We start from the raw sequence: 6,857 nt of genomic DNA, 5'->3' as shown, positions 1-6,857 counted from the left end.
AAAAAAATAATGTAGTTTTACTAATGTGTGAAGAATCATTTGGGGGTGCTGTGAATATTTAGGGAGTGAAATCCTGTTACAGTGGGCAGGGGGGGTAGATGAGGGCAGGTCATCTTAGGGTGGTGGCAGGGGGTTCGTTGGGATATATTTTGGAGGTAAAAAGGACTGCATTTAGTAAGGGGCTGAATGTGGAAGCTCAAAGAAAGGGGAAAATGAAGAATTAATACTGTTTACTTCGTTCATCCACAGGAGGGATGCAGGTGTTATTTCTGAGGGGAGGACTCCCAGGGGAGGACTAGAGTTGGAGGAAATGGATCCTATTTTAGGTCTGTGGAGAGATACCGTGTAGTCAGTTGGAACCCTGGAGTGTTAGGGTTAGTGGCGGGAATCTGAGAAGCCTTGCTCTAAAGCCGCAGGACTGGGGGCCGACAGAGCAGAGGAAGATCCTGGAAGTTTAGAAAGGGAAGGGAGAAAGCGCTCGCTGTCTCAGAGGTTGAGAAAGCAGGGTTGTTAGGGAAGTGTGGGAGGATTGCCCAGCAGTGTTGCTTGCCCTTTGAGGTTTGTGGTTTGAATCTGAAGTCAGCCCGCTTGTGTGATTTTTCTCTGACAGAGCTCCGCTGTGAGGATACAGGGAAGGAAGCAGGCCAGGCCTGGGAGAAGAAAAGACCCACTGGGGAGATGGCGCACTTAATCTGGTAAGGAAGTAGGGGCAAGGGGAGGAACCTGATTTGGGTGAAATGAGTGCTGGAGCTTGAAGTATCAGAGGCAAGGGTGTTTCGAACTCATCTGCGGGAGCTAATGACAGGCCTGAGTTGCACCCTTGGAGTGAGACTTCTTGGGGACATGGGGAGAGGATAAGTGGAGAAGACGTAGACTACAGAGGGATTTAAGGGGGGTGCTGGGAAAGGACCTCTGAACAGGAGCTGTCCAGTGTGGGGGCCAGTGCTGGACGGCAGAGTGGTGGGAAAGCCTCCCCGGGGCAGGGTGAGCATGGACCCCTTGGGGTTTTGAAGCAGGTGGCCTGTGAGAGGAATGCTTGTTTCTTGAGCACCTGCCGGTAGAGACAGCAAGGTGTCTATCAGGAAGTGGGATTAGTTAACTCTCTCTGTGTTTTCAGAAGGCCTGATGGGAGGGTGGACTGGGCAGTGGGGGAAGACCATGCCAGGGGATGATGGGGGCTGGAGGGCTAGGGGTGGGTGGCTGCTGTGGTATGGTTTCTCTTCTACCAGCCTCCCTTTTTCATTATACTGTGGATTTTCATCAAATGTTACTAATACAGAACATTTTCACTTAAAAACGTGTATGTTTTATTTACTTATTGAGATAGTGTCTGCTCTGTAATAGCCCAGGCTGGCTCAGTGGCTCACTATGCCCAGTACAAAATACCTTTAAAGGGTTACTGGATTTGGTTTGGAACAGACTGTAGCTATCTCTGTAGAAGTGAAATTTTGGGTCATACTTATAAACCCAGCACCAGGGGAGAACAGCTGAGGCAGGAGGTTCCAGACCAGCCTGGGCTACAGAATGAGACTATGTTTAAAGAAAACTACAATGGAATTTTAGGAGTAACAATGTAACAAGTTAGGGGAATGTTGTATCCCAAAGCAGCATAATGTAGGGCGACATTGTTTCTAGATGTGTGGCAGGGTAAAACCATCTAGTGTCAGCGTCATAGTGCACTTGTGTTCTGTTTTGCCGAGCATGCGCGCACGCACGTGCGCGCGCGCACACACACACACACACATACACACGGTACATATATTGATGCCAAAAAACAACTTCCCTTTTGTCTTGGCTGTGTTTCGAGGATTAAATCAGGTGGTCATCTTGCTCAAAGGTGCCTTTACCTGCTGAGCCATCTTGCTGTTCCCACCTTTATAATTAACTCTTTATTGTGCATATGCATGACGTGTATGTATCTGCTTTGGCGTGTGGAGGTCAAAGGACAGCTTTGTGAGGTTGGCTCACCTTTCCTTCACCTTTATGAGGGTTCCAGGAATGGAATTCGGGTCACTAGGCTTGTTCAGTCAGTGCCCTGTCTGCTGAGACATCTTGCTCACCCCCAAAGTACTATGTAATTTATATGTGTGTGTGTATTCTTTTTTTTTTGAAAAGTACTGTTTTTAATAGCCTTCCAGGCCTCATTATAAAAATCACATTGCTTAGTGATTGCGAACTTGCTTTAAAATGCAGTGGGTTTGGATCTGATTGATGATAGAGGTCTGTGTTTTATTTTGTTTTGTTTTGATGCACTGCAGGGGATTGAGCTCAGGGCCTTTGAATGCCAGGCAAGCCCTCTTCTACTCTGCTGTAGTTTCCATTCCTGAGATCTTTTCTTTTCTATTAGTTATGTAGCCCTGGCTGCCTTGGAGCTCTCTGTGTAAACCAGGTTGGACTTGATCTGCCTGCCTCGCTTCTGAGTGCTGGGATAAAAGGTATGGCCCACCAGTTTGAGCTACTAGCCCCTGCCCAAGACCTTATTATGTTATTTATTTATATTTTATGTGCATTGGTGTTGTGCCTTCATGTATGTCTGGGTGAGGGTGTCGGGTCCCCTGGTTCCCTGGAACTGGAGTTACAGACAGCTATGAGCTGCCTTATGGGTGTTGGGAATTGAAACTGGGGCTTCTGGAAGAACAGTCCATGCTCTTAACTACTGAACTATCTCTCCAGCCCCAAAACCTTATTTTTAATATGTATATGTGTAAGAGACCTTTTTTTAAATTTTTTGCTGTTGGTTTTTTATTTGTTTGAGACAGGATTTCTCTGTGTATCCCTGGCTGCCTTGGAACTTGTCATTGTAGACCAGGCTAGCCTTAAACTCAGAAATCCACCTGCCTCTGCCTCCCTAATGCTGGGATTAAAGGCATGGAGCACCACTGCTGGCAACATTTTACTGTATATATTTTAGTTTTAAGGTGACAATGTAGAAGTTTGAGGGATATTGATCAAAGGATATAAAATTTCCTTCAGAGAGAAGGATTAAGGTCAAGATCTCTGTTGCATATCATGCTAACAATGTTTCTAGTAGATTTTAAGTGTTCCCTTCGCAGAAGATGATACCCGGTGAGGAAATGCATTTGTTAATTCCCTTGATGGAGCTATTCCATAAAGTGTACATATTCTAAAACATGCTGTATACAACAAATGTATACTGTATTTTGTGACTTAAAAAAATATAAGCAAACCTAGGGCTGGCTACTAGGTAAAGTGCCTGCTTTGTAAGTCTGCTGACCTGTGTTAGCTCTCCATAGCCCATGGTGAAAGGAGAGAATTGCTTCTAAGGATGTCCGTGACCTCCACAGGTATAGCTTAGCATGCATGCTCAAATTCTCTCTCACATACAATAATAAGTAGATATGCACATAAATAATAAGGAAAGCTAATTCTTAGCACTGTCAGCTATTACACGATAATTATGTGTTCAGTAATCATTGAAAAAATACTAAATGACAAGTTACTATGATTTAAAGAACATAGAAATTTGGCTTTAGTAAGTGGTATGTGATGGTACCTACCTGTAATGCTAGTACTTGAGAGGCTAAGGCAAGAAGATCGCTCCAGTTTGGAGGCCAGCCTGGACTATATAGTGAGTTCGAGGCTAGCCTGTACTACATAATGAGATGTGTCCTTATTATTAATTTTTTTTTCGAGACAGGGTTTTTCTGTAGCTTTGGAGCCTGTCTTGTAACTAACTCCAGCTGGCCTCCAACTCACGGAGATCCACCTGTCTCTGCCTCCTAAGTGTTGGGATTAAAGGCGTGTGCCACCACCACCCAGCCTAAAATTTTGTTTGTATGTGGATTAGTGTTTTGTCTGCATGTGTGTCTCCCTAATACCTGCAGAGGTCTGAAGAGGGCATCAGATTCCCTGGAACTGGAGTTACAGAGGGTTGTAAGCCATCGAGCCACTATGTGGTTTTTTTGTATTTTTTGAGACAGGGTTTCTCTGTGTTACAGCCTTGGCTGTCCCAGAACTCGCTTTGTAGACCAAGCTGGCCTCGAACTCTCGAACTCACTGAAATCTGCCTGTCTCTGTCTCCCAAGTGCTGTGAGCCACTATGTGGATGTTAATTTTTTTTTCAAGATAGGGTTTCTCGGCCCCAGTCACTTAGCCGCCGAGGATTCAGCTGCCTCCCCCTCGAGCCCCCTTGCTTCCCGATGCTCCGCCCCCCTCCTTCTCCCGCAGCCACCTTCTGCAGGCCGTTTCCACCGAGGAAAAGGAATCGTTTTGTATGTCCGCTATTCAGAACCTCCACTCTTTCTACCCCTTTGCTGATGCAAGTAAGGGTGATGACCTGCTTCCTGCTGGCACTGAGGATTATATCCATATAAGAATTCAACAGAGAAACGGTAGGAAGACCCTTACCACTGTCCAAGGGATCGCTGATGATTACGATAAAAAGAAACTAGTGAAGGCGTTTAAGAACAAATTTGTGCAATGGTACTGTAATTGAGCATCCAGAATATGGAGAAGTAATTCAGCTACAGGGTGACCAGCGCAAGAACATATGCCAGTTCCTAATAGAGATTGGACTGGCTAAGGACGATCAGCTGAAGGTTCATGGGTTTTAAGTGCTTGTGACTCTGAAGCTTAAGTGAGGATTTCCTTGCAATGAGTAGAATTTCCCTCCTGTCCCTTGTCACAAGTTTAAAAACTTCACAGCTTGTATAATGTAACCATTTGGGGTCCGCTTTTAACTTGGACTAGTGTAACTCCTTCATGCAATAAACTGAAAAGAGCCATGCTGTCTAGTCTGTAAGTCCCTCATTTAAACAGGTCAAGCAGTAGCCCCAGCAGTGTCCAGCCTGAAACAAAGCAATAACTATGTTTCAGCCAAGCCCAGAGCCCCAAGTTCATAGGCTATGTCTGCCCAGAAGCTCCTTGGCTCTCCCCCTACAGAATCCCCTGCCCTAGGAGAATGTCACCACTTGGACAGCCCAGGTGAACAGAGAATGGGTAACACCACAGTAGCTATGCCACTAGAGGGAATCTCTAGCAAGAGGCCCTGGTGTCCGACCAGGTAGGCAGAATTCAGAAATGGTCATGGACATGTGGCTTGCCATCAGGGTAATGTTTTTAGCCAGGCATATCGCAAGGGATGTTGGAAGAACTGAAGGGTGGGGCCAGTCTCGTATCAATTAAACCTATGACAAGGGAACAAATACCAAACTGATGCCATCGGTCATGTGGCTAGCTGAATGTTTCAACTCAGTGGTAGCAGCTACCTAGTGCCATGTGAAGGAACAAACTGGTTTTTTGGTTTGTAACTTTGGAGCCTGTCCTGGTAGATGTTAGTGCTCTTAACGGCTAAGCCATTTCTACAGCCCCTAGGATGTGTCTTTAGGGGAAAAAAAAGTAAGCCAGTCATGATGGTGGATGTCTTTAATTAACAGCATTTGGGAGGCAGAGGCAGGTATATGTGAGTTCAAAGCCAACCTGGTCCACATATTGAGTTCCTGGCCAGCCTAGGTACATAGCAAGACCCCATCCCATTTTTTTTTTTTTTAAATGTAGCTCATCTGGTAGAGGGTTTCCCGAGCATGAAGGAGGCTGTGGGTTTCATTTCCAGAACTGCTGAAGTGGCTGTGGTCACGGACACCTGTGATCCTAGCACTCTTGGGTGGCTGAAGCAAGACGACAAGTCATCCTTGACTCTGTAGAGAGTCCAAAGCCAGCTTAGAAGACCTAGACCCTCCCTGGTTAGAAAGAGAAGGGTGGGCTGGAGAGATGGCTCAGCAGTTAAGAGCTCTGGCCACTCTTCCAAAGGACCTGGGTTCAATCTCAGCACCCACATGGCAGCTCACAACTGTCTGTTACTCCAGGTCTAGGGTATGTGGCACCCTCATACGGACACACATGCAGGCAAAACCGCAGTACACTTTAAAAAAGCAAAAAAGAATGTCTTAACTTTGTGGCATCCTCACATAGAAAGAAGGAAAAGGAAGGAAATACTCAAATAAAATAAAGAAATAAATTGAGCTTTATTAATTGTAGCAGAACTGGCTAGATTTGAAAGACAGCAGCTATACCCAGTGTGTGTTCAAGGTGTTGACATGGTGAAAGCAAAATGTGCTGACGTCCAGACTTGGCAGCGACCCCCTGTGTTCAGGGCCCCTAGGTCCCATCTGAGTGGAAGCCGTCTCTGGGCTACGGAGGATGTATGTGCACGGTGTTCTTTTTAATTATTGTAATTACATAGGACCAAATGCTATAATAGTGTTCATTTCAAGTGGCAGTCTGCCAACAGCAGGTGACTGTTTAAAACTGTTTTCCCCATATGCTTATTAAGACTTCTCGGTTTCATCTGTATGGCTTAGGATAAAGTAGTTAAAATCCACATGGTCTCAGATATCTCAGTGAATACATACATACATACATACATACATATACAGAAGTATCCATGTGGCTCTGAATTATACAACTGTTACTGCTAAAGCGGTAGTAATCTCAACTTGTTGCGTTTTAATGTACTGATTCATTCATACTCACACTGTGTGGGGAATGGTGCACGCGTGTTGGGGTAAGAGGGTAACTTGAAGGAGGGAGTTGGTTCTCTGCTCTCTGTGTGGGTCTTGGGGATCCAACTCAGATCATCAGGCTTGGCGGCATGTGTTCTAACTGACTGAGCCATCGTGTTGGCTCTAGCTTTTCCTATTACTACATTTTACTTTTTTATCTCTTATGTTCTTACAGTGTTTTGAGGTGGAATGTGTTCAGGTAGAAGGAGTGTTTTCTTTGTTTCTTTTTTCTCTTAGGTACTCCCAGGCAGGTCTAGAATTTACTGTATATCAGGGATGACCTTAAATAATAATAATAATAATTCTCCTCCTCCTCCTCCTCCTCCCTCTTCCCTT

At 45.2% G+C, this 6,857-nt stretch overlaps 1 protein-coding gene and 1 pseudogene across 3 annotated transcripts in view; both read left to right on the top strand.

Annotated features, from left to right (window-relative positions):
- Slc37a3 (solute carrier family 37 member 3) overlaps positions 1-6,857 on the top strand; it is a 43,625-nt gene that overhangs the window by 4,851 nt on the left and 31,917 nt on the right. For all 3 annotated transcript variants that reach the window (XM_005365853.3, XM_026788586.1, XM_026788587.1), the window contains exon 2: positions 611-695. The gene's annotated coding sequence lies outside the window, so the exon portion shown is untranslated. The remainder of the gene's footprint in view (positions 1-610; positions 696-6,857) is intronic.
- LOC101989327 lies at positions 4,235-4,746 on the top strand (annotated as a pseudogene).

This window comes from Microtus ochrogaster, unplaced genomic scaffold (genome assembly GCF_000317375.1).
Source record: "Microtus ochrogaster isolate Prairie Vole_2 unplaced genomic scaffold, MicOch1.0 UNK4, whole genome shotgun sequence".
Taxonomy (NCBI): domain Eukaryota; kingdom Metazoa; phylum Chordata; class Mammalia; order Rodentia; family Cricetidae; genus Microtus; species Microtus ochrogaster.
The sequence above is the reverse complement of the archived record's forward strand: the minus strand, read 5'-3'. Positions and strand labels throughout refer to the sequence as shown.